Here is a 26,402-nt window from a genome sequence, read left to right on the forward strand (position 1 = left end):
TCTGTTCACCTCAAGTGGAAGAGTGACTAGTCTGCATCTGATTTTCTTTTTGAGTCTTCTCAAACTGCACGTGGCACATTCCTTGAAGGTAACACTGTTTGGTCTTGGTGACATTAAGTAGAACAAGGGCCTTTCCATGAGATTAGAAGAATGGCCACTGTCCCTGTGTACAGCTCCTGTTTGGCTGGATTCTACCACTGAACCACCAATGCTGCACATGCCCAGCTTCAGACCTTCCTGGCTGAGATGGTGGAATTATGTTGCAGCGAGCAATATGAAAGGAGTTGCAAGCTACTTTTTGTTCCCTTGGCACCTGCTGGTTAAAGGGTATGCGTTGGCCGGGAATCGAACCCGGGTCAACTGCTTGGAAGGCAGCTATGCTCACCACAATACCACCAACGCAGGCGACAAAAGCCCCACCCTGTTAGAACCCGTTGCTGCAAGCAAGTGCTGGTTTTGTCTTTGTGGCTCTGTGAAGGGGAGTTGGTCTCCAAGACTTGTTCTTTGGTGAGTAATTGTGCTAGGAGGTCTTTTAGCAGTCAGCTGATCTCTCTGCATCACATCAACAAAGAGAACAACTGCACAACAGCTTTCACCATCACCACAGCTGTGTGCCACCACATTATTGGTCTATCAGGACTAGCAGAGAGCTTTCACACCCCTTTCCTCCAATAGCTGCACGGTGAGTTTGCTGATGTCACAGCTGGGATTCAGACAAAGAGCTTTTGAATTTCTGGAAAGGGAGGGGACCAGTAGAAGTGATCAAGTCCTGTGGATGAGTGGAGGCTCCCAGCAAGACCCAGGTTCATTTTAGTGGAATACCGCTTGGACTCCTTCTGCTGCACATTGCAAAGTTTCCAGGGATGCAAGGAGACTCTCATAGCCCTGTGGAAGCAGGAGAACACCTGGGTGCCTTTCTGCAAATCTGCTCTCTCATCTGTAAGTTTCATTTCAAAGTTTCATTGACCATGACTGAGATCTTTCTCACTTGTTGTACTGAATTAGTTTGGAGTGGGAGGCTTATGTTACTGAGCCAGTTTGAGTGAAGCCTCTGATGAGTGCTGCAACACAAGTGGCACTGAGCTGAGGCGTGCAGTTTCTGTAGTGTAGTGGTCATCACGTTCGCTTTACACGCGAAAGGTCCCCGGTTCGAAACCGGGCAGAAGCAGCTGAGACTTTTTATGCTTCGCATGACAACATTCTTCCTTCATCTAGGTTTTGAATTTCAGTTTATTCCAGACACAAAGCTGCAGCCAGGAAGTGCCCCACTCAGTTAGTTTCTGTAGTGTAGTGGTCATCACGTTCGCCTAACACGCGAAAGGTCCCCGGTTCGAAACCGGGCAGAAACATCTTTGCTGCAGGTGGCCTTTCTGTTCACCTCAAGTGGTGAGAGTTTCAGGGAGGTATGCCTAATCGATGCCCCTTTTGCTCGTCCTCGTTAGTATAGTGGACAGTATCTCCGCCTGTCACGCGGAAGACCGGGGTTCGATTCCCCGACGGGGAGACGGCATTGTTTTTGCCGCTAAGCGCATGGCATGGAAGAGTGACTAGTCTGCATCTGATTTTCTTTTTGAGTCTTCTCAAACTGCACGTGGCACATTCCTTGAAGGTAACACTGTTTGGTCTTGGTGACATTAAGTAGAACAAGGGCCTTTCCATGAGATTAGAAGAATGGCCACTGTCCCTGTGTACAGCTCCTGTTTGGCTGGATTCTACCACTGAACCACCAATGCTGCACATGCCCAGCTTCAGACCTTCCTGGCTGAGATGGTGGAATTATGTTACAGCGAGCAATGTGAAAGGAGTTGCAAGCTACTTTTTGTTCACTTGGCACCTGCTGGTTAAAGGGTATGCGTTGGCCAGGAATCGAACCCGGGTCAACTGCTTGGAAGGCAGCTATGCTCACCACTATACCACCAACGCAGGCGACAAAAGCACCACCCTGTTAGAACCCGTTGCTGCAAGCAAGTGCTGGTTTTGTCTTTGTGGCTCTGTGAAGGGGAGTTGGTCTCCAAGACTTGTTCTTTGGTGAGTAATTGTGCTAGGAGGTCTTTTAGCAGTCAGCTGATCTCTCTGCATCACATCAACAAAGAGAACAACTGCACAACAGCTTTCACCATCACCCCAGCTGTGTGCCACCACATTATTGGTCTATCAGGACTAGCAGAGAGCTTTCACACCCCTTTCCTCCAATGGCTGCACGGTGAGTTTGCTGATGTCACAGCTGGGATTCAGACAAAGAGCTTTTGAATTTCTGGAAAGGGAGGGGACCAGTAGAAGTGATCAAGTCCTGTGGATGAGTGGAGGCTCCCAGCAAGACCCAGGTTCATTTTAGTGGAATACTGCTTGGACTCCTTCTGCTGCACATTGCAAAGTTTCCAGGGATGCAAGGAGACTCTCATAGCCCTGTGGAAGCAGGAGAACACCTGGGTGCCTTTCTGCAAATCTGCTCTCTCATCTGTAAGTTTCATTTCAAAGTTTCATTGACCATGACTGAGATCTTTCTCACTTGTTGTACTGAATTAGTTTGGAATGGGAGGCTTATGTTACTGAGCCAGTTTGGCCATTTAGCATGAAGCAAAGGCTGCTTGTGGAAGATGCAGTTTGTGCTTAGCTGTGGGGACTGGGTGCTTGTGTCTTGTGCCGTTTGCCTGGCTTCACACTTTGATGCCATGCTTTTGTGTTGCTGCAAGTGCTACTTTTGCTTTCTCTGCTTTAAAGGCACACAGACACGTGTTTGCTGCTTTAGCTTTTTGTTGTTGGTAAGCCCATGGCCCATGACTTAGTCAGTAGAATTGAGCCAGTTCTTTGGATGAGTGAAGCCTCTGATGAGTGCTGCAACACAAGTGGCACTGAGCTGAGGCATGCAGTTTCTGTAGTGTAGTGGTCATCACGTTCGCCTCACACGCGAAAGGTCCCCGGTTCGAAACCGGGCAGAAACAATGCTTACCCTTTATGCATCGCTTGATAACTTTCTGCCCATATTTGTGTTTTGAGTCCCTTTTTAATCCAGACACTAAGCTGCAGCCAGGAGGTGCTAGACTCAGTTTCTGTAGTGTAGTGGTCATCACGTTCGCTTTACACGCGAAAGGTCCTCGGTTCGAAACCGGGCAGAAGCAGCTGAGACTTTTTATGCTTCGCATGACAACATTCTTCCTTCATCTAGGTTTTGAATTTCAGTTTATTCCAGACACAAAGCTGCAGCCAGGAAGTGCCCCACTCAGTTAGTTTCTGTAGTGTAGTGGTCATCACGTTCGCCTAACACGCGAAAGGTCCCCGGTTCGAAACCGGGCAGAAACATCTTTGCTGCAGGTGGCCTTTCTGTTCACCTCAAGTGGTGAGAGTTTCAGGGAGGTATGCCTAATCGATGCCCCTTTTGCTCGTCCTCGTTAGTATAGTGGACAGTATCTCCGCCTGTCACGCGGAAGACCGGGGTTCGATTCCCCGACGGGGAGACGGCATTGTTTTTGCCGCTAAGCGCATGGCATGGAAGAGTGACTAGTCTGCATCTGATTTTCTTTTTGAGTCTTCTCAAACTGCACGTGGCACATTCCTTGAAGGTAACACTGTTTGGTCTTGGTGACATTAAGTAGAACAAGGGCCTTTCCATGAGATTAGAAGAATGGCCACTGTCCCTGTGTACAGCTCCTGTTTGGCTGGATTCTACCACTGAACCACCAATGCTGCACATGCCCAGCTTCAGACCTTCCTGGCTGAGATGGTGGAATTATGTTACAGCGAGCAATGTGAAAGGAGTTGCAAGCTACTTTTTGTTCACTTGGCACCTGCTGGTTAAAGGGTATGCGTTGGCCAGGAATCGAACCCGGGTCAACTGCTTGGAAGGCAGCTATGCTCACCACTATACCACCAACGCAGGCGACAAAAGCACCACCCTGTTAGAACCCGTTGCTGCAAGCAAGTGCTGGTTTTGTCTTTGTGGCTCTGTGAAGGGGAGTTGGTCTCCAAGACTTGTTCTTTGGTGAGTAATTGTGCTAGGAGGTCTTTTAGCAGTCAGCTGATCTCTCTGCATCACATCAACAAAGAGAACAACTGCACAACAGCTTTCACCATCACCACAGCTGTGTGCCACCACATTATTGGTCTATCAGGACTAGCAGAGAGCTTTCACACCCCTTTCCTCCAATGGCTGCACGGTGAGTTTGCTGATGTCACAGCTGGGATTCAGACAAAGAGCTTTTGAATTTCTGGAAAGGGAGGGGACCAGTAGAAGTGATCAAGTCCTGTGGATGAGTGCAGGCTCCCAGCAAGACCCAGGTTCATTTTAGTGGAATACTGCTTGGACTACTTCTGCTGCACATTGCAAAGTTTCCAGGGATGCAAGGAGACTCTCATAGCCCTGTGGAAGCAGGAGAACACCTGGGTGCCTTTCTGCAAATCTGCTCTCTCATCTGTAAGTTTCATTTCAAAGTTTCATTGACCATGACTGAGATCTTTCTCACTTGTTGTACTGAATTAGTTTGGAGTGGGAGGCTTATGTTACTGAGCCAGTTTGGCCATTTAGCATAAAGCAAAGGCTGCTTGTGGAAGCTGCAGTTTGTGCTTAGCTGTAGGGACTGGGTGCTTGTGTCTTGTGCCGTTTGCCTGGCTTCACACTTTGATGCCATGCTTTTGTGTTGCTGCAAGTGCTACTTTTGCTTTCTCTGCTTTAAAGGCACACAGACACGTGTTTGCTGCTTTAGCTTTTTGTTGTTGGTAAGCCCATGGCCCATGACTTAGTCAGTAGAATTGAGCCAGTTCTTTGGATGAGTGAAGCCTCTGATGAGTGCTGCAACACAAGTGGCACTGAGCCGAGGCATCCAGTTTCTGTAGTGTAGTGGTCATCACGTTAGCTTTACACGCGAAAGGTCCCCGGTTCGAAACCGGGAAGAAGCAGCTGAGACTTTTTATGCTTCGCATGACAACATTCTTCCTTCATCTAGGTTTTGAATTTCAGTTTATTCCAGACACAAAGCTGCAGCCAGGAAGTGCCCCACTCAGTTAGTTTCTGTAGTGTAGTGGTCATCACGTTCGCCTAACACGCGAAAGGTCCCCGGTTCGAAACCGGGCAGAAACATCTTTGCTGCAGGTGGCTTTTCTGTTCACCTCAAGTGGTGAGAGTTTCAGGGAGGTATGCCTAATCGATGCCCCTTTTGCTCGTCCTCGTTAGTATGGTGGACAGTATCTCCGCCTGTCACGCGGAAGACCGGGGTTCGATTCCCCGACGGGGAGACGGCGTTGTTTTTGCCGCTAAGCGCATGGCATGGAAGAGTGACTAGTCTGCATCTGATTTTCTTTTTGAGTCTTCTCAAACTGCACGTGGCACATTCCTTGAAGGTAACACTGTTTGGTCTTGGTGACATTAAGTAGAACAAGGGCCTTTCCATGAGATAAGAAGAATGGCCACTGTCCCTGTGTACAGCTCCTGTTTGGCTCTATTTCAGATTGCCTCAGATGCTCACCACTATACCACCAACGCAGGCGACAAAAGCACCACCCTGTTAGAACCCGTTGCTGCAAGCAAGTGCTGGTTTTGTCTTTGTGGCTCTGTGAAGGGGAGTTGGTCTCCAAGACTTGTTCTTTGGTGAGTAATTGTGCTAGGAGGTCTTTTAGCAGTCAGCTGATCTCTCTGCATCACATCAACAAAGAGAACAACTGCACAACAGCTTTCACCATCACCACAGCTGTGTGCCACCACATTATTGGTCTATCAGGACTAGCAGAGAGCTTTCACACCCCTTTCTTCCAATAGCTGCACGGTGAGTTTGCTGATGTCACAGCTGGGATTCAGACAAAGAGCTTTTGAATTTCTGGAAAGGGAGGGGACCAGTAGAAGTGATCAAGTCCTGTGGATGAGTGGAGGCTCCCAGCAAGACCCAGGTTCATTTTAGTGGAATACTGCTTGGACTCCTTCTGCTGCACATTGCAAAGTTTCCAGGGATGCAAGGAGACTCTCATAGCCCTGTGGAAGCAGGAGAACACCTGGGTGCCTTTCTGCAAATCTGCTCTCTCATCTGTAAGTTTCATTTCAAAGTTTCATTGACCATGACTGAGATCTTTCTCACTTGTTGTACTGAATTAGTTTGGAGTGGGAGGCTTATGTTACTGAGCCAGTTTGGCCATTTAGCATAAAGCAAAGGCTGCTTGTGGAAGCTGCAGTTTGTGCTTAGCTGTAGGGACTGGGTGCTTGTGTCTTGTGCCGTTTGCCTGGCTTCACACTTTGATGCCATACTTTTGTGTTGCTGCAAGTGCTACTTTTGCTTTCTCTGCTTTAAAGGCACACAGACACGTGTTTGCTGCTTTAGCTTTTTGTTGTTGGTAAGCCCATGGCCCATGACTTAGTCAGTAGAATTGAGCCAGTTCTTTGGATGAGTGAAGCCTCTGATGAGTGCTGCAACACAAGTGGCACTGAGCTGAGGCATGCAGTTTCTGTAGTGTAGTGGTCATCACGTTCGCCTCACACGCGAAAGGTCCCTGTTTCGAAACCGGGCAGAAACAATGCTTACCCTTTATGCATCGCTTGATAACTTTCTGCCCATATGTGTGTTTTGAGTCCCTTTTTAATCCAGACACTAAGCTGCAGCCAGGAGGTGCCCAACTCAGTTTCTGTAGTGTAGTGGTCATCACGTTGGCTTTACACGCGAAAGGTCCCCGGTTCGAAACCGGGCAGAAGCAGCTGAGACTTTTTATGCTTCGCATGACAACATTCTTCCTTCATCTAGGTTTTGAATTTCAGTTTATTCCAGACACAAAGCCGCAGCCAGGAAATGCCCCACTCAGTTAGTTTCTGTAGTGTAGTGGTCATCACGTTCGCCTAACACGCGAAAGGTCCCCGGTTCGAAACCGGGCAGAAACATCTTTGCTGCAGGTGGCCTTTCTGTTCACCTCAAGTGGTGAGAGTTTCAGGGAGGTATGCCTAATCGATGCCCCTTTTGCTCGTCCTCGTTAGTATAGTGGACAGTATCTCAGCAGTCAGCTGATCTCTCTGCATCACATCAACAAAGAGAACAACTGCACAACAGCTTTCACCATCACCCCAGCTGTGTGCCACCACATTATTGGTCTATCAGGACTAGCAGAGAGCTTTCACACCCCTTTCCTCCAATGGCTGCACGGTGAGTTTGCTGATGTCACAGCTGGGATTCAGACAAAGAGCTTAGGCTTGTTCGAGATGAACTGCGCCTCGCCTTGGTGGTCAGCGAGAGCTGCCGGTTGCAGTTGGGGGAGGAGGTTAAAAGAAAGCCGTCAAGTCGGACAGTCGCCACCTGCAACCCACGTGAGCTACAGCGGATCTCGTGGCGTTTGCGTTCTGCGTGGCTGATGAAGCGAATCTAACTAAAATCGAACTAAACATTCTTGATCATTGAGCAGGTTAAGCCCAGCGTTTGTTTTCCAAATCCATAGTGGTGAATATAGATGACCATAAAGTGTCAAAATAAGTTTCTGTAAATAAATATAGTTTTACTCATCATTCATTTATCTTGTAGATTGTAGATTGAAAAAAAAGAAAGAAAAGTTCTTACAAACATGTTATCAAACACATATTTATGTTAATGAATAGATTTAAATATCTGTCTACAACAATTTAAATAAATAGACCTTAACTAAGTAGCCTATTTTTCAAGACTATTGAAACATTTCACATGAAAACGTAAGAATACATAATTCCAAATATATGGTTTGTTCAAGGTAGAATCTGTGAATGTGATAAACAATGTAAAAGTGTTCCAAAAATAATTAGATGGAAATTATAAAGTGCACTCAATCAGACCTTAATCATTATGGTTGTGTATATGGTTGTGGCCTTAATCACCTTAGGAAAAGTGATAGTAAACCCGACAACGCCACTCCCTGGTTATAAGGGGTGGGAGACCCCACTTAAACAATAACAGAAAAGGAATCTTCCCCACTGGTTCAATTAATCATGATATACATGAAACACACAGCTGATGTCTTAATACATGTTTATTGAGGAGGAAAGTCACACCGATAAAATTACACAGTTCAATTCTTTAAAACGAATAGGAAAACTCCAAAACCTCTTTTAACCCGCACAACGTTATGAAATAGGCCGGTGGTGCTTCACAGAAGGGGGGGGGGAAATGGCTGCTGCCCTCTACATAAAGGATATAAGGAAAAGCCAATCACCATCAAAATTTCCACTACAAAGATTTACCCCACAATCACGTGTATACATTTGACCAAAGGATATATCAAGTGAAATACAAATCTTCAACACCTACCACACAATCACAGATACAATTTGGGCAGGAACCACTTACCGGCCTATCCGCGAACCACCACCGTTCACAAATCAGCTTACTATGTGGGTTTCAGAGAGAAGACAAAGAACATACATAGATCATAAGACATGCGAAAGTTAACACAGTAGTGGATTTGACTGCGCTGGGGATCTTTTACCCAAGACCCTGCTAAGTTCAGCAGTCACAAGCACCCCCTTGCATCTATACACTCAAGGGACTACAACCCATTATAGAAGGAGACATTGCACATTACTCAATAGGTCTTAAGCATCAATACATATTGCACAATCCCACATCACCATCAATTCATAACGCTTGGGTTAACAAAACATGAACCCGCAAGAATAGGAAAATAAAATATAAAAGAAACAAAACGGAAGAAAACAGTGGCTATACCAGTCTCTGCTCTACTATCCTGTCCAGTCCTTCCTTTGTACCAGCTACTTCAGCTCTGTGGATGCCCTGGGAGAACTTCCTCGATAATTTGCTAAAACACAAGTCCATAATGAATGGAAGCTACAAGTTAGCCTATCTGCTAATAGTATGTAAACTACCCCCCACTATATATACATACATATACACACTGCACAGGTAGCTTGCACTGCAATGCTAGTTAACTCAACAAAAGAGCATAAATACCTTTACGATTCACCCTTGTTCCTCGATACTACTCAGTGGAAAACAGCCACTCACCAGTACTGCACCCAACTACAGGGCAAATAATAATACATTAAGCATCTACCTCTCAGAATTTAACCATCACTACACACCTGCAATCTACTAGAGATGCATAAAATAAACTCACATACCGTTTCTAGTGCATTTGTAGCCGTAAATCGGAACAATCCAGACTGCTGCGGCGTTCTACACACGTTTTTTTCCAATAATGCCGGTCCACTACGGATCGCACAAGGGCTCTTTTATAAATCGCGTTTCTCCCCAGCTTCAACAGATTGTCTCTTCCCCAGGGTCCTAGTGCTCCATTTACCTCCCTGTGGCTAACCCTAGTACCACAGGCTACACCCACCCCCACTTGAAAGGCCACCGTCCCGGTACCTAAACTCCAAAATTCTACTGCCAAGGTCTAAAATGTACCTGGACAGTACCTATGGATGGGTGAGCAGCAGTCTCCACAGTACAATCACTTCCCCCAATAACAGAGGCCCGGGGAAGGTGGTAAAGATTAGAATGCAAACCTGCCGTTGTCCGCCCAGTACGTCGGACTGTCTTAGTAGTCGAAATATTCTCTGACAACAGGCTCCTATTGCATACTAGTGGAGACACCAATGGTGCTCCCTGGCTCCCCTGCTCTACCAAGGCTGTTAAGGGTTCCTGGGTCAGTGAAGACCTCCCTGAACCAGGGCCTCGAGTGGCCACGACCACTACTGGACCAGCCCAATCCTCCTCGCCACTTGGCGTTCTCTGCGCTGGTGCTGGAGGGACTCTCTCATTATTTCTCTGCTCAGAATTTGCAAATGATACCGGAACTGGAGCTACCCGTATTTCGGTCCGATGCACATTCCTCTCTGAGCCATTACCCTCTACGGGAGAGATGGTATATACCCGTCCTACCTCATCCAAACACCTAACTATCACATACCTAGTAGAATCCCACACATCCTGGATCTTATGCCGTCCCAGAGCATGGTTTCTACGGTAAACTACTGTACCATTGGGGAGGAGGTCAGCATTTCCTTCCGGCTGTTGTTGAGCCCGCTGAGATGCAGCCTCCCTCAAATGGTGACCTGCCAAGTCATAAGCTGACTGAAGATGCTCCCGATGGGCTGTGATCCAGTCCCCGACTGGCCCCCCTTGTTCCACTTCTTCTAGCGTCCCTAGTAATGCATCCACTGGGAGACGAGGTTTTTGTCCAAACATTAGTTCAAATGGGCAATACCCAGTGGTGGAATGCACAGTGGTGTTATAAGCAAAGGCCACCTTCGCTTGTGCTCTGGAGAAAGAGTTCGTAGCAGATCATGTAAAGTTCGATTAAATCGTTCACACTGCCCATTCCCTTCTGGATGATAGGGAGTGGTACGGCTCTTCTTAACCCCATACAGTTTGCACAGACTCTGCAACAGATCACCTTCAAAGTTCCGGCCCTGATCTGAGTGTATGCGTTGAGGGATGCCATAGACATAGAACCACTTTTCCGTCAGTATACGAGCTACAGTACTGGCTCTCTGGTCAGGTGTAGGATAAGCCTGAGTAAACTTGGAGAAAACATCTGTTACCACCAGCACATTCTCCCTCCCATCACTTGCTCGCTCCAACACTGTAAAGTCAATAGCCACCACCTCTAAAGGTCGAAAAGCCAATAGGTTTCCGGGGAAAGTCCGAACCTTAGGTTGAACCGCCTTCGCCAAAATGCAGCGTTCACATTCTTGGCACCATTTCCCAATATCCTTTCTCATATTGGGCCAATAACAACGTTGTCGCACCAACCAAGTTGTCCTTTCACAACCTTGGTGGCCCTGATCATTATGCAAGGCGGTGAGCACTTCTACACGAAGTGAATAAGGCAGCACAAGTTGCCGAATGCCTTTTCCCCCATCTGGCAACTGAACATGCCGATAAAGAACCCCATCCTGTTCTCCAATCCTCTGCCACTGTCGGACCAACTCTAGGACATCAGGGTGAACCTCCTTCCGCTCCTGGTGGGTGGGTGATTGTCCCCTCCGCCAGAAGAACAAGAAAGAGCCTATTATGGGATCTGCCCCCTGTAATGCCTGCAAATTTTCCTTTTCATAAACTGGAAATGCATCAATAAGAGAACATGGAACCGCCATGGCATCACTACTTGGTAGAGGACCATTGGGACATGGAACGGTTATACCTGGGGCAACAGTGGCCAGGGCTTCAGAATGAGGAAAACTGGGCAGCCGAGACAATGCATCAGCATTGCGATTCATAACCCCTGGACGGTACTTTATATCAAAATCAAATAGGGCTAGCTGAGAAACCCAGCGTTGTTCCACTGCCCCAAGCTTAGCAGTCTGCAGATAACTAAGGGGATTATTATCTGTAAAAATGGTAAACTTAGCTCCCAGTAAATATTCGCGAAACTTCTCTGTAACTGCCCACTTCAAAGCAAGCAATTCAAGCTTCATAGAGCTGTAATTAGACATGTTACGCTCTACAGGATGGAGACTCCGGCTGGCATATGCCACAGGTTTATTCCTTCCCCCATGCTCTTGGGATAGAACAGCACCCAGACCTGCATGGCTGGCATCAATCTCAAGAATAAAGGGCTTGCGAAAATCGGCATAGCACAACACTGGTGCAGCCACTAATTGACACTTCAAATCCTGAAAAGCCTTTTCACAAGCATCATCCCAGTGTCCCTCCATGAGACGTACTCCTCTACCTTTACCATGGTTTTGCAACAACCCCACCAGCCGATGCAAAGGAGCTGCACATTTAGAAAACCCCTCTACAAAACGCTGATAATAGGAAGCAAAACCCAAAAAAGAACGGAGCTCAGTCAGAGTGGTAGGCTGCTTCCACTCGACCACTGCCTTGATCTTATCAGGATCAGTTGACACCCCAGCAGCAGAAATGACATGGCCCAGATACTTTACCTCAGATTGGAAAAATTGGCATTTCTTCAGTTTCAACTTCAACTTATTCTGACTCAGTCTGGCCATCACTGACTCCAACCGCTGTAAATGGCTCTCAAAACTAGAAGAAAATACCACAATATCATCAAGGTATAACAACAAGGACTGATACCGTTGGTCTCCAAATATACGCTCCATTAGTCGTTGGAACGTGCTGGGTGCATTACACAACCCAAATGGCATCCTATTGAATTCAAAGAGGCCAAATGGGGTGCAAAACGCTGTCTTGGACCGATCCCGTTCTGCTACCGGCACTTGGTTATAACCACTCGCCATATCAAGGGTGGAAAACAGGGTGGACCCGGCCAAAGCATCTAAGGACTCTTCTATACGGGGTAAAGGGAAAGCATCCTTTCTAGTGCGAGCATTAAGCTGTCTATAGTCGACACATAAGCGAATGGTGCCATCCTTCTTTTGGACCACCACAATAGGGGAAGCATAGGGGCTACAACTCACTCGTATAACATCTTGTTCTAAAAGTTCCCCAATATGAGCCTTTACTAACTCATACTGTGAAGGAGGAAGGCGGCGATACCGCTGCCTAACTGGAACCTCATCTAGCAAGGGTATTTCATGTTCAAGGAGATTAGTACAACCCAAATCCCCCTCACCACAAGAAAATATCGTACTATACCTCTGGAGGAGTGACTTGGCCTGTTTTTCTTGTTCTAGGCCAAGATTGGGCCAGGACAGACCAGCCAAATCGATAGGGTTTCCCTGTGTTTGGATTGACTGAATCTGCACGGTACCTGGGGCCTTAGTTGCCTCAAACAAAACAGCTGAGGTATTATCCACTGGCTGCACTTGCGCCATAAATAACTCTCCCAGTACTACCCTCCGGGGAAGCCAAATATCTCTAGTTTCCACGTTTACTATGGGCACCAGAACTTCTCCCTTGTCCAGAGTCACATAGGATCGGGAGGCTAAAAGACCATCAGACATCCTACCGCTAGTGGGCTCAAACAACGCAGAATGGAGGGCACGCCCAAACGCCCTAGTACATGTAGCAGGAACCATTTTCAAAGACCCAGCAGGAATACAGATAGTAGTTCGCCCTTTAACCCTAACCTTACCCAAAAATCCAGAGGGTGGCACACAATCCAGACTCTGACATTCAGTCAATGCCTCTCTCCACACCTTGTTTGCCCCCCGAACAGAACTGAAATTAAACAAAGCAGACCCATGTTGATGGAAAAGTTCATCATAACAACCACTGATGACATTCATCCCCAGGAGACCAGGCACCTGCGGGTGAGGTTTAGTTGACAGCGGGCCCACCGGATCCCCAACCACTAGGACCCCCATATTCGATAGAGTCTTACCCAAGACTAATATATCCAGCTCCAGGTAACCAAGATACGGGATTGCCAATCCATTGGCAGCCTTAAGCTGCAACCAATTACAATCCCGTAGCCGCTGTTCACCCCAAGGCTGGAAATACTGCCTAAAGAAACTCTCAGAAATAGTAGTTACCATTGACCCTGTATCAATTAAGCAAGGAACATCTACACCCCCCATATTAACTTCTACCAAAGGACGAGTCCCAATAAGCTTAGAAAACTGCAAAACAGAGCCCCCTAAACCCGTTTCTGACGATGGGCTCCCTTCGTCAGTAGGTACTAGTTTCCCTGTTGCTGAGAGGGAAAAGTCACTACCCCAACCTGTTGACTCCCTTCCCCTGCCCCTTCCTGCCTAGGCAAACCCTGACTATCTTCCAGATTTACCCGGCAAAACCTGGCTATATGCCCTGGTTGACTGCAGCGCAGGCAGATAGGCTTACCGTCCGGCTGAAAACGATATGGCCGACGATGGAACCCACCCGTACCTGCGCTGGAGGGAAGGCCTGGACGTGGAACAACTAGACGAGAAGTAGTTGAAGAGGGAGCATTCAATTGCTTTAAAATGGCATCTAACTGTAATTGTTGTTTACGTAAACATTCTTTTACCTCCTGAAGCTCATCTTTGGTTCCTACATTAATAGCACAGTCCTCTACCATACATTCTTCAACCACCTGAGCTCTTGCATCATATGAATAGGCCCTAGTCCTCGGGGCCGGCACGTGCTCACCCTCATCTACCCAACGAACTGCCTCATTGCGTGCCTGCAAAAAAGAGTACCTAGGATCAAGTCTAACCATCCGCTTGAGTTCCCGCCGTAACATCCCATCGTTGAGATGTTCAATAAACTGGTCTCTTAACAAAACATCTGATTCGGGAACACCCCCTGGATTAACACGCTTAATTGATTCCATAAAAGACAACAAAGCATGTGAATACTCACGAACAGTCTCCCCTCCTCTCTGCTTGCGCTGGAGAAACTGTTTTTGCAAAGAAACGAAGGACTGGAAGGACCCATAAACCTGTAACAAAATCTCAAAAATTTTATCTGAAGTGTCCCGGTCTGATGGTGCTCGAAACTTAACTTCTTTTTTTGCTTCCCCTTCTAAATGATCACACAAAAACAGTATTTGCTCTGCCTGAGGCATGTGTCGTACCTCCAAGGATTGGCGAACTTCTTCCACCCATTCCTCTACAGACAAACCAGTAATACTGCCAGAAAATTTAGGACATTTCCTCTCTCTGGGTACATAAACACAATAGTCTGGTCTAACATGGACTGGAGAACTGGCTCGCCTAGCAGACTCCCTTAACCTTCCATTATCTGCCTCTAATTGCTGAACACGCTCCATTAATAACTTTAACTGCTCTTCCATGTTCTGCCCTACTGCACCTCCTGTTTCAGTGCTAGTGGACATGGTTAATTAAATAAAATTAAAGAAAAAAAGAAAGAGAGAAAAAAAAAATTTCAATAATCAAATAACTCCCAAACCTTTGTCAAACTCACCAGCCTCTATGGAACCTAGTGTAACCACTGTTTTCTTCCCTATTTTCTCTATTAACAACCCTTAATAAAATGTGTGACTTTCCACCAAACAAGACACATCAGCTAGGTGATCCTGCCGACAAACGCCAAAATGTGGCCTTAATCACCTTAGGAAAAGTGATAGTAAACCCGACAACGCCACTCCCTGGTTATAAGGGGTGGGAGACCCCACTTAAACAATAACAGAAAAGCAATCTTCCCCACTGGTTCAATTAATCATGATATACATGAAACACACAGCTGATGTCTTAATACATGTTTATTGAGGAGGAAAGTCACACCGATAAAATTACACAGTTCAATTCTTTAAAACGAATAGGAAAACTCCAAAACCTCTTTTAACCCGCACAACGTTATGAAATAGGCCGGTGGTGCTTCACAGAAGGGGGGGGGGGAAATGGCTGCTGCCCTCTACATAAAGGATATAAGGAAAAGCCAATCACCATCAAAATTTCCACTACAAAGATTTACCCCACAATCACGTGTATACATTTGACCAAAGGATATATCAAGTGAAATACAAATCTTCAACACCTACCACACAATCACAGATACAATTTGGGCAGGAACCACTTACCGGCCTATCCGCGAACCACCACCGTTCACAAATCAGCTTACTATGTGGGTTTCAGAGAGAAGACAAAGAACATACATAGATCATAAGACATGCGAAAGTTAACACAGTAGTGGATTTGACTGCGCTGGGGATCTTTTACCCAAGACCCTGCTAAGTTCAGCAGTCACAAGCACCCCCTTGCATCTATACACTCAAGGGACTACAACCCATTATAGAAGGAGACATTGCACATTACTCAATAGGTCTTAAGCATCAATACATATTGCACAATCCCACATCACCATCAATTCATAACGCTTGGGTTAACAAAACATGAACCCGCAAGAATAGGAAAATAAAATATAAAAGAAACAAAACGGAAGAAAACAGTGGCTATACCAGTCTCTGCTCTACTATCCTGTCCAGTCCTTCCTTTGTACCAGCTACTTCAGCTCTGTGGATGCCCTGGGAGAACTTCCTCGATAATTTGCTAAAACACAAGTCCATAATGAATGGAAGCTACAAGTTAGCCTATCTGCTAATAGTATGTAAACTACCCCCCACTATATATACATACATATACACACTGCACAGGTAGCTTGCACTGCAATGCTAGTTAACTCAACAAAAGAGCATAAATACCTTTACGATTCACCCTTGTTCCTCGATACTACTCAGTGGAAAAAAGCCACTCACCAGTACTGCACCCAACTACAGGGCAAATAATAATACATTAAGCATCTACCTCTCAGAATTTAACCATCACTACACACCTGCAATCTACTAGAGATGCATAAAATAAACTCACATACCGTTTCTAGTGCATTTGTAGCCGTAAATCGGAACAATCCAGACTGCTGCGGCGTTCTACACACGTTTTTTTCCAATAATGCCGGTCCACTACGGATCGCACAAGGGCTCTTTTATAAATCGCGTTTCTCCCCAGCTTCAACAGATTGTCTCTTCCCCAGGGTCCTAGTGCTCCATTTACCTCCCTGTGGCTAACCCTAGTACCACAGGCTACACGGTAAATAGACTGCAATTATATTGTGTCAAAGTGGCTTAAAGTCCAAACTGTCTATATCAGGGGTCATCAAACTACGGCCCGATGCTTCTGTGAGCAGACTTTTTCGAAGTTGAAACACCTTAAATCTCCAACCAGATCCAGACTCACTGATCAACATTTATTAGCTATTATGACTGGCAGTAACAAATATGGAACCTGACGCTTACTGTCGTCAGGCAAAAGCAGACTCACAGTTCACACTGTATGAGGAAGGATAATGGAAATTATTGAAATAAATACAATTTCTGCATTACCATTATGAAGTACAATTATACAAAGCACAGACAATACATCCAGTATACATAGTAAATAGCTTTTTTGGGTGTGTTTACTATTTCACCTGCGGTCCGGCCCCCGAAACACTGAAGAACAGTAATCTGGCCCTTTGGTTAAAAAGTTTGAGGACCCCTGGTCTATATAATTATTTTGTCTACGTAAGGAATTAATCACATTTACCCTTCTTTAGGCTTGTTCCAAAAACACAACATTTTGTAGAGGATGTTGTCCCCCTCTATAGTCTCTCAGAATTTAGAGGTCATTTCAGACTCACCAAAGGACAAGTGGAGGTACGTAGAGTATGTGGAAGCCACATAATCATCCAGATGTTATCATGATAACCGTCTTTTCTCTCACTTACTATTTAGGATCTTATAAACACGTTTGGCCCTGTCTATATGAATCCACAGCAAACAAAATTGCCACTGACAAAGAGTGTCCTAGCCTGTCTATGGACACTCGAACCAGGAGTCATATAGGGGTATTTCAGACCGATTCAGTATCACAAAATCCACTCTTGCCAAACATCTCCATGAGTTTTGTACTCTGGTAAATACACACATGGCACACCACATTTCCTGTCCTTTAGGACAAACCCTGCACAATTCTTTGTTAGGCTTTCAAGCAGCTGGATTTCCAAACACTATCTGTGCAGTAGATGGATGCCACATTCATATTCAGAAGCCACACTGTGACAACCCCCTGGCATATTTTAACAGGAAACAGTTCTATTCTATCATTCTCACTGGATTTCTGAAAGCAAAGTTTAGGAGACTCTGATGCCTGCACATGAGGAATGTCCAGTCCATCAGCTCAGCAGTGTCAGCTTGTTGCATTCTACACAATGTTTGCTTGGAGCCAGGAGACCAAGGTGATGATGTGCAGGATGAAGAGAATGATGAACAGCATTCACTACAACCTCACAACCAAGATGCAGTTTATTATAGAGACATAACAAAAAAAATGTTTTGTGTCATCTTTAACTTCATGCCTGTTGGAGATCATTTTATGTTCAACTTGCTTAACTGTTCACAGTAACAGTAATTGTGACCAGGGTGCCCAAATGTTCGCACACCACTGTATTTTATAGATGCATTGTTAAACAGTAAACTTCAGTATGCTCACCAATGTGCCCAGTATGAGTCGCTAATGAATAATGTGGTTAATAAGTACATTGTACAATTGTGTAGAAGTTTGTGCTTCTTCGAGCATGGACACATCAGTTATTTAGGCATTGATGATGAATAGTGGCTGTGGTTTATTGAAGATGAATCTCTTAACACAATCATCATCTGAACAAGATTGTTTTGTTCTTCCAGAACAGCTTACCTTCTGGCCTTGGTTCTTGTAAAGAAACATGACACCATGCACATCCACACATTTTTATTTATGTAGCATATTTAAAATGTTTACAAAGTTTACAGAGAAGAATGAAAAATAAATCAAAGTGTAATAGTGATAGTGGTATTAAAACAGTTAAGATATAAAATATTAAAGCAATTCAGATTGCTTTATATTAATAAAATTAGAAGACAAGAACCATCAGAAGTTCTAGAAAAACATCAAGATAAAAAGATCTGTTACATTAAAGAATATCAGGTAGCCTACTTGAGTCTTTTCATGATATGGAATGATAATTATGACATATGTTGCAATTTGTACGAAAATAAACTGTCATGCTACTAGAAAGCATGATAGTATTTCGCACATATCAGGTCTTTAAGACAAATAAACTGAGATTTACATTTTAGAATGAAACGAAACAACCGCCAGAGGATTCAGCGGAGCTTCTAGCCAATGAGGATTAAGCTCTGTCGTCATCAAGCCGTCTCTCAGGCAGCGCAGCCCGTGGAGAGCAACTGCAGGGACCGGTTCCACCGCCTGCAGCCGCGCCGCTCTCGCGAGATTATAACCAGTCTGTCATCGTGACGCGCCGGTGGCGCCGACGCAAGTCGGACAAAAAAAACTAACCGGCATGCACCGTACCGAGCCAGGCGGCGATCGGTCTGCGCAGCGCCGGGTTAAGTCGAACAAGCCTCTTTTGAATTTCTGGAAAGGGAGGGGACCAGTAGAAGTGATCAAGTCCTGTGGATGAGTGGAGGCTCCCAGCAAGACCCAGGTTCATTTTAGTGGAATACTGCTTGGACTCCTTCTGCTGCACATTGCAAAGTTTCCAGGGATGCAAGGAGACTCTCATAGCCCTGTGGAAGCAGGAGAACACCTGGGTGCCTTTCTGCAAATCTGCTCTCTCATCTGTAAGTTTCTTTTCAAAGTTTCATTGACCATGACTGAGATCTTTCTCACTTGTTGTACTGAATTAGTTTGGAGTGGGAGGCTTATGTTACTGAGCCAGTTTGGCCATTTAGCATAAAGCAAAGGCTGCTTGTGGAAGCTGCAGTTTGTGCTTAGCTGTAGGGACTGGGTGCTTGTGTCTTGTGCCGTTTGCCTGGCTTCACACTTTGATGCCATACTTTTGTGTTGCTGCAAGTGCTACTTTTGCTTTCTCTGCTTAAAGACCGGGGTTCGATTCCCCGACGAGGAGTCGGCATTGTTTTTGCCGCTAAGCGCATGGCCTGGAAGAGTGACTAGTCTGCATCTGATTTTCTTTTTGAGTCTTCTCAAACTGCACGTGGCACATTCCTTGAAGGTAACACTGTTTGGTCTTGGTGACATTAAGTAGAACAAGGGCCTTTCCATGAGATTAGAAGAATGGCCACTGTCCCTGTGTACAGCTCCTGTTTGGCTGGATTCTACCACTGAACCACCAATGCTGCACATGCCCAGCTTCAGACCTTCCTGGCTGAGATGGTGAAATTATGTTGCAGCGAGCAATATGAAAGGAGTTGCAAGCTACTTTTTGTTCCCTTGGCACCTGCTGGTTAAAGGGTATGCGTTGGCCAGGAATCGAACCCAGGTCAACTGCTTGGAAGGCAGCTATGCTCACCACTATACCACCAACGCAGGCGACAAAAGCACCACCCTGTTAGAACCCGTTGCTGCAAGCAAGTGCTGGTTTTGTCTTTGTGGCTCTGTGAAGGGGAGTTGGTCTCCAAGACTTGTTCTTTGGTGAGTAATTGTGCTAGGAGGTCTTTTAGCAGTCAGCTGATCTCTCTGCATCACATCAACAAAGAGAACAACTGCACAACAGCTTTCACCATCACCCCAGCTGTGTGCCACCACATTATTGGTCTATCAGGACTAGCAGAGAGCTTTCACACCCCTTTCCTCCAATGGCTGCACGGTGAGTTTGCTGATGTCACAGCTGGGATTCAGACAAAGAGCTTTTGAATTTCTGGAAAGGGAGGGGACCAGTAGAAGTGATCAAGTCCTGTGGATGAGTGGAGGCTCCCAGCAAGACCCAGGTTCATTTTAGTGGAATACTGCTTGGACTCCTTCTGCTGCACATTGCAAAGTTTCCAGGGATGCAAGGAGACTCTCATAGCCCTGTGGAAGCAGGAGAACACCTGGGTGCCTTTCTGCAAATCTGCTCTCTCATCTGTAAGTTTCATTTCAAAGTTTCATTGACCATGACTGAGATCTTTCTCACTTGTTGTACTGAATTAGTTTGGAGTGGGAGGCTTATGTTACTGAGCCAGTTTGGCCATTTAGCATAATGCAAAGGCTGCTTGTGGAAGCTGCAGTTTGTGCTTAGCTGTAGGGACTGGGTGCTTGTGTCTTGTGCCGTTTGCCTGGCTTCACACTTTGATGCCATGCTTTTGTGTTGCTGCAAGTGCTACTTTTGCTTTCTCTGCTTTAAAGGCACACAGACACGTGTTTGCTGCTTTAGCTTTTTGTTGTTGGTAAGCCCATGGCCCATGACTTAGTCAGTAGAATTGAGCCAGTTCTTTGGATGAGTGAAGCCTCTGATGAGTGCTGCAACACAAGTGGCACTGAGCTGAGGCATGCAGTTTCTGTAGTGTAGTGGTCATCACGTTCGCTTCACACGCGAAAGGTCCCCGGTTCGAAACCGGGCAGAAACAATGCTTACCCTTTATGCATCGCTTGATAACTTTCTGCCCATATTTGTGTTTTGAGTCCCTTTTTAATCCAGACACTAAGCTGCAGCCAGGAGGTGCTCGACTCAGTTTCTGTAGTGTAGTGGTCATCACGTTCGCCTAACACGCGAAAGGTCCCCGGTTCGAAACCGGGCAGAAACATCTTTGCTGCAGGTGGCCTTTCTGTTCACCTCAAGTGGTGAGAGTTTCAGGGAGGTATGCCTAATCGATGCCCCTTTTGCTCGTCCTCGTTAGTATAGTGGACAGTATCTCCGCCTGTCATGCGGAAGACCGGGGTTCGATTCCCCGACGGGGAGACGGCATTGTTTTTAAGATAAGATAAGATAAGATAATCCTTTATTAGTCCCACAATGGGGAAATTCACATTGTTGCAGCAGCAAAGGGATAGTACAGCACTCAGTAAAAAAATAAAAATAGACGATAAAAAATAAAAAATAAAAATAGTACAATGTATAACAATAATAATAAAAAGTCAGAAAACTCTAAAAATATTTACAATAACTGCACGTGAGAATATTGCACATTGTAATAGTTACACATGGGGGAAAAAAAATTGCACATTTTAATGAATAATAATTTAAAGTGTGTGTGTGTGTGATCTATCTGGAGCAGTGCTGGTTGTATAATCTAACAGCAGCAGGAAGGAAGGACCTACGGTACCGCTCCTTCCCACATTTAGGGTGAAGCAGCCTGTCACTGAAGGAGCTGCCCAGTGCTGCCAGAGTCTCATGCATGGGGTGGGAATCATTCTCCAGCATGGATGCCAGCTTGGCTAACATCCTTCTGTCTCCCACCACCTGCACTGGGTCTAAGGGGCTCCCCAGGACAGAGCCGGCCCTCTTAATGAGTTTGTTCAGTCTCTTCCTGTCCGCTGTAGAGATGCTACTGCCCCAGCATACCACTCCGTAAAAGATGGCTGATGCCACCACTGTGTCAAAGAAAGTCCTTAGGAGTGCCCCCCGCACTCCAAATGACCTCAGTCTCCTGAGTAGGTAGAGTCTACTCTGACCTTTTTTATAAAGTGCGTTAGTGTTAACTGACCAGTCCAGTTTGTTGTTTAGATGAACACCCAGGTACTTATAAGAGTCCACTCTCTCAATGTCCATTCCTTGGATGTTCACCGGTGGCAAGGTGGATCTGCACCTGCGGAAATCCACCACCAGTTCTTTGGTCTTCCCCACGTTTAACTGGAGGTGGTTCAGCAGACACCAGTCCATGAAGTCCTGGATCAGTTCTCTGTACTCGCTGTCCTCGTCATTGTTTATAAGTCCGACAATTGCTGAGTCATCAGAGAACTTCTGGAGGTGACAGTCCGGTGATCTGTACATGAAGTCAGCCGTGTACAGGGTGAAGAGGAATGGTGCCAAGACCGTTCCCTGAGGGGCCCCTGTGCTGCTGACCACCATATCAGACACACAGTCCCGTGCCCTCAGATACTGTGGTTGGTTGCTGAGGTAGTCCAGTATCCAATTGGACAGGTGACTGTCCACTCCAACATGATCCAGTTTGTCCTTCAGGAGCCCCGGCCGTATGGTGTTAAAAGCACTGGAGAAATCGAAGAAGGTTATTCTCACAGTGCTCCCAGGCTTCTCCAGGTGAGAAAGAGTTCCGTGTAACAGATGGATGATGGCATCATCCACCCCAACGCCAGGCTGGTAAGCAAACTGAAGAGGGTCCATGGATGGGTTCACCAGAGGGCGGAGATGGGTAAGGACCAGCCTCTCCAGTGATTTCATCAAATGTGAAGTCAGTGCCACCGGTCTGTAGCTGTTTAGGTCCTTTGGGTGCTGTGTTTTTGGCACAGGTACCACACAAGATGTTTTCCACAGCTGTGGTACTCTTCCCAGCTTCAGACTCAGGTTAAACATGTGCTCGACTACCCCGCACAGCTGATCTGCACAGGACTTGAGGAGCCTGGCACTGATGCCATCTGGACCCGCAGCTTTCTTCACTTTGATTTTCTTCAGCTCATTCCTCACCTGGGCTGTTGTGAAGGACAGATTGGAGCATGGAGGCTGGGTGTTGGAGTGCGTGAATGGGAAGTTAAAGTTGCCAGCAGATGAACCAGTAGGGGGTGGCTGTGATAAGGGCGTGAGTGTGAGAGACGGGGGAGGGCAGCATGTTGGTGGTGCCACAGAAGGGGGGTACAGCTGTGATGTCTGTGTAGGGGGATGGACATGTGAGTGATCAAATCTATTGAAGAACAAATTGAGTTCGTTCACCCACTTCTGGTCCCCCACCACCTGGGAGTCGGGCTTCTTGTGACCAGAGATGGTTTTAAGGCCTTTCCAAACTCCACTGACATTTTTCTGCTGTAGTTCTTCTTCCAGCTTCTTCCTGTAGCCAGCTTTCCCCTCTCTGATCTTCCTTCTCAGTTCTCTCTGCACAGCTTTCAGCTCATCCTTATCGCCCGATCTGAAGGCCCTCTTTTTCTTTTTTAGGAGAGCCTTTATGTCAGGATTTATCCATGGCTTATTGTTGGAGAAACACCGAACAGTCTTGGTGGGGACAGTGTTCTCCACACAGAAGTTGACATAATCCGTGATGCAATGAGTGAGACTGTCAATGTCCTCCCCATTAGGGTCACACAGTTCTTCCCACACTGTTGTTTCAAAACAGTCCTTTAGAGCCTCTTTAGTCTCCTTAGACCATTTCTTAACTGTGCGGGTGACTGCTGGTTCTCTGTGCACAAGGGGTTTGTACACCGGCAGAAGATGAACCAGATTGTGATCAGATCTTCCAAGGGGAGGGAGAGGTGATGAGTTATAAGCCTCCTTAGTGTTGGCATAAAACAAGTCCAGTATTTTATTGTCTCTGGTGTGGCAGGTTACATATTGTGTGAAGGTGGACAGAGTGGAGGATGGAGAAACATGATTAAAGTCTCCTGAGATGAGAAGGAGGGCTTGTGGGTGCTGTGTCTGCAGCCTGCACACAGCTGCGTGCAGGACGTCACAGGCAGCGTCAGCGTTAGCAGAGGGCGGGACATACGCAGCTATCGCGATAACGTGCGAGAATTCCCTCGGGAGATAGTACGGTCTCATGCTAACGGCTAACAGTTCAATGTTCTTACAGCAGATCTGTTCCTTAATAGCGATGTGCCCAGAGTTACACCATCTTTCATTCACAAATACTGCCAGTCCTCCTCCCTTCCTCTTACCGCTCTCCGCTGTCCTGTCCGCTCGGATGAGGTGAAAGCCGTCCAGAGATACGAGCGTGTCCGGGATGAGCGTGTTGAGCCAGGACTCTGTAAACACCATAACGCTACACTCCCGATACTCCCTCTGATGCCGCGTTAGCGCCGTCAGCTCGTCCATCTTATTGGTGAGAGATCTTACGTTCCCCATAACGATGGAAGGAAGAACCGGTTTATAACGTCTCTTTCTATCCCGACGTAGAGCTCCAGCCCGTCTCCCCCGCTTCCTCCTCCTCAGCTCGCGGGGGATGTCGTGCCTCTCATGCGGTAGCACAGCTGTGTTGCTAAGCGCTAACAGCTGATTCCTGGTGTAAACAATAGGAGCGTGGCTCCGCAAGGGATCTCCAGACACAGTCGTAAACAGCGAAAAAAATAGTGCAAAAACAATAACAAGCACAAGTTTGGTGTCCATTGTGCATAAAAACAAGTACAAACACTTAGCTAACAAAAAGGAAAAACTTAAGTACTTACAAGAAAGGAAAAAAGTAGAAAAAACTCAAACATGAGCAGGAGCTGTTGCAACAGGCAGCCACATCCGCGGCGCCAAAGATGCCGCTAAGCGCATGGCATGGAAGAGTGACTAGTCTGCATCTGATTTTCTTTTTGAGTCTTCTCAAACTGCACGTGGCACATTCCTTGAAGGTAACACTGTTTGGTCTTGGTGACATTAAGTAGAACAAGGGCCTTTCCATGAGATTAGAAGAATGGCCACTGTCCCTGTGTACAGCTCCTGTTTGGCTGGATTCTACCACTGAACCACCAATGCTGCACATTCCCAGCTTCAGACCTTCCTGGCTGAGATGGTGGAATTATGTTGCAGCGAGCAATATGAAAGTAGTTGCAAGCTACTTTTTGTTCCCTTGGCACCTGCTGGTTAAAGGGTATGCGTTGGCTGGGAATCTAACCCGGGTCAACTGCTTGGAAGGCAGCTATGCTCACCACTATACCACCAACGCAGGCGACAAAAGCACCACCCTGTTAGAACCCGTTGCTGCAAGCAAGTGCTGGTTTTGTCTTTGTGGCTCTGTGAAGGGGAGTTGGTCTCCAAGACTTGTTCTTTGGTGAGTAATTGTGCTAGGAGGTCTTTTAGCAGTCAGCTGATCTCTCTGCATCACATCAACAAAGAGAACAACTGCACAACAGCTTTCACCATCACCCCAGCTGTGTGCCACCACATTATTGGTCTATCAGGACTAGCAGAGAGCTTTCACACCCCTTTCCTCCAATGGCTGCACGGTGAGTTTGCTGATGTCACAGCTGGGATTCAGACAAAGAGCTTTTGAATTTCTGGAAAGGGAGGGGACCAGTAGAAGTGATCAAGTCCTGTGGATGAGTGGAGGCTCCCAGCAAGACCCAGGTTCATTTTAGTGGAATACTGCTTGGACTCCTTCTGCTGCACATTGCAAAGTTTCCAGGGATGCAAGGAGACTCTCATAGCCCTGTGGAAGCAGGAGAACACCTGGGTGCCTTTCTGCAAATCTGCTCTCTCATCTGTAAGTTTCATTTCAAAGTTTCATTGACCATGACTGAGATCTTTCTCACTTGTTGTACTGAATTAGTTTGGAATGGGAGGCTTATGTTACTGAGCCAGTTTGGCCATTTAGCATGAAGCAAAGGCTGCTTGTGGAAGATGCAGTTTGTGCTTAGCTGTGGGGACTGGGTGCTTGTGTCTTGTGCCGTTTGCCTGGCTTCACACTTTGATGCCATGCTTTTGTGTTGCTGCAAGTGCTACTTTTGCTTTCTCTGCTTTAAAGGCACACAGACACGTGTTTGCTGCTTTAGCTTTTTGTTGTTGGTAAGCCCATGGCCCATGACTTAGTCAGTAGAATTGAGCCAGTTCTTTGGATGAGTGAAGCCTCTGATGAGTGCTGCAACACAAGTGGCACTGAGCTGAGGCATGCAGTTTCTGTAGTGTAGTGGTCATCACGTTCGCCTCACATGCGAAAGGTCTCCGGTTCGAAACCGGGCAGAAACAATGCTTACCCTTTCTGCATCGCTTGATAACTTTCTGCCCATATGTTTGTTTTGAGTCCCTTTTTAATCCAGACACTAAGCTGCAGCCAGGAGAAGCCCATCTCAGTTTCTGTAGTGTAGTGGTCATCACGTTGGCTTTACACGCGAAAGGTCCCCGGTTCGAAACCGGGCAGAAGCAGCTGAGACTTTTTATGCTTCGCATGACAACATTCTTCCTTCATCTAGGTTTTGAATTTCAGTTTATTCCAGACACAAAGCTGCAGCCAGGAAGTGCCCCACTCAGTTAGTTTCTGTAGTGTAGTGGTCATCACGTTCGCCTAACACGCGAAAGGTCCCCGGTTCGAAACCGGGCAGAAACATCTTTGCTGCAGGTGGCCTTTCTGTTCACCTCAAGTGGTGAGAGTTTCAGGGAGGTATGCCTAATCGATGCCCTTATTGCTCGTCCTCGTTAGTATAGTGGACAGTATCTCCGCCTGTCACGCGGAAGACCGGGGTTCGATTCCCCGACGGGGAGAAGGCATTGTTTTTGCCGCTAAGCGCATGGCATGGAAGAGTG

General features: G+C 46.5%; 19 non-coding genes across 19 annotated transcripts; 16 read left to right on the plus strand and 3 right to left on the minus strand.

Moving 5' to 3' along the window:
- Nucleotides 1-330: 330 nt before the first annotated feature.
- On the minus strand, nucleotides 331-402 carry trnag-ucc (transfer RNA glycine (anticodon UCC)). Its single transcript has one exon. It is a non-coding gene; the product is annotated as a tRNA-Gly (tRNA).
- Nucleotides 403-1,095: 693 nt separating this feature from the next.
- Nucleotides 1,096-1,168, plus strand: trnav-uac (transfer RNA valine (anticodon UAC)). The gene has a single exon. It is a non-coding gene; the product is annotated as a tRNA-Val (tRNA).
- A 108-nt stretch (nucleotides 1,169-1,276) lies between these two features.
- Nucleotides 1,277-1,349, plus strand: trnav-aac (transfer RNA valine (anticodon AAC)). The gene has a single exon. It is a non-coding gene; the product is annotated as a tRNA-Val (tRNA).
- An 83-nt stretch (nucleotides 1,350-1,432) lies between these two features.
- Nucleotides 1,433-1,504, plus strand: trnad-guc (transfer RNA aspartic acid (anticodon GUC)). Its single transcript has one exon. It is a non-coding gene; the product is annotated as a tRNA-Asp (tRNA).
- A 347-nt stretch (nucleotides 1,505-1,851) lies between these two features.
- Nucleotides 1,852-1,923, minus strand: trnag-ucc (transfer RNA glycine (anticodon UCC)). The gene has a single exon. It is a non-coding gene; the product is annotated as a tRNA-Gly (tRNA).
- A 946-nt stretch (nucleotides 1,924-2,869) lies between these two features.
- On the plus strand, nucleotides 2,870-2,942 carry trnav-cac (transfer RNA valine (anticodon CAC)). Its single transcript has one exon. It is a non-coding gene; the product is annotated as a tRNA-Val (tRNA).
- Nucleotides 2,943-3,046: 104 nt separating this feature from the next.
- Nucleotides 3,047-3,119, plus strand: trnav-uac (transfer RNA valine (anticodon UAC)). Its single transcript has one exon. It is a non-coding gene; the product is annotated as a tRNA-Val (tRNA).
- A 108-nt stretch (nucleotides 3,120-3,227) lies between these two features.
- On the plus strand, nucleotides 3,228-3,300 carry trnav-aac (transfer RNA valine (anticodon AAC)). The gene has a single exon. It is a non-coding gene; the product is annotated as a tRNA-Val (tRNA).
- Nucleotides 3,301-3,383: 83 nt separating this feature from the next.
- trnad-guc (transfer RNA aspartic acid (anticodon GUC)) lies at nucleotides 3,384-3,455 on the plus strand. The gene has a single exon. It is a non-coding gene; the product is annotated as a tRNA-Asp (tRNA).
- A 347-nt stretch (nucleotides 3,456-3,802) lies between these two features.
- Nucleotides 3,803-3,874, minus strand: trnag-ucc (transfer RNA glycine (anticodon UCC)). Its single transcript has one exon. It is a non-coding gene; the product is annotated as a tRNA-Gly (tRNA).
- Nucleotides 3,875-5,001: 1,127 nt separating this feature from the next.
- Nucleotides 5,002-5,074, plus strand: trnav-aac (transfer RNA valine (anticodon AAC)). The gene has a single exon. It is a non-coding gene; the product is annotated as a tRNA-Val (tRNA).
- Nucleotides 5,075-6,599: 1,525 nt separating this feature from the next.
- On the plus strand, nucleotides 6,600-6,672 carry trnav-uac (transfer RNA valine (anticodon UAC)). Its single transcript has one exon. It is a non-coding gene; the product is annotated as a tRNA-Val (tRNA).
- Nucleotides 6,673-6,780: 108 nt separating this feature from the next.
- On the plus strand, nucleotides 6,781-6,853 carry trnav-aac (transfer RNA valine (anticodon AAC)). The gene has a single exon. It is a non-coding gene; the product is annotated as a tRNA-Val (tRNA).
- A 13,717-nt stretch (nucleotides 6,854-20,570) lies between these two features.
- On the plus strand, nucleotides 20,571-20,643 carry trnav-cac (transfer RNA valine (anticodon CAC)). The gene has a single exon. It is a non-coding gene; the product is annotated as a tRNA-Val (tRNA).
- Nucleotides 20,644-20,747: 104 nt separating this feature from the next.
- On the plus strand, nucleotides 20,748-20,820 carry trnav-aac (transfer RNA valine (anticodon AAC)). The gene has a single exon. It is a non-coding gene; the product is annotated as a tRNA-Val (tRNA).
- Nucleotides 20,821-20,903: 83 nt separating this feature from the next.
- On the plus strand, nucleotides 20,904-20,975 carry trnad-guc (transfer RNA aspartic acid (anticodon GUC)). Its single transcript has one exon. It is a non-coding gene; the product is annotated as a tRNA-Asp (tRNA).
- Nucleotides 20,976-25,951: 4,976 nt separating this feature from the next.
- On the plus strand, nucleotides 25,952-26,024 carry trnav-uac (transfer RNA valine (anticodon UAC)). Its single transcript has one exon. It is a non-coding gene; the product is annotated as a tRNA-Val (tRNA).
- Nucleotides 26,025-26,132: 108 nt separating this feature from the next.
- Nucleotides 26,133-26,205, plus strand: trnav-aac (transfer RNA valine (anticodon AAC)). Its single transcript has one exon. It is a non-coding gene; the product is annotated as a tRNA-Val (tRNA).
- An 83-nt stretch (nucleotides 26,206-26,288) lies between these two features.
- trnad-guc (transfer RNA aspartic acid (anticodon GUC)) lies at nucleotides 26,289-26,360 on the plus strand. The gene has a single exon. It is a non-coding gene; the product is annotated as a tRNA-Asp (tRNA).
- The last annotated feature ends 42 nt before the right edge of the window (nucleotides 26,361-26,402 follow it).

This window comes from Trichomycterus rosablanca, unplaced genomic scaffold, assembly GCF_030014385.1.
Source record: "Trichomycterus rosablanca isolate fTriRos1 unplaced genomic scaffold, fTriRos1.hap1 scaffold_136, whole genome shotgun sequence".
Lineage (NCBI taxonomy): Eukaryota > Metazoa > Chordata > Actinopteri > Siluriformes > Trichomycteridae > Trichomycterus > Trichomycterus rosablanca.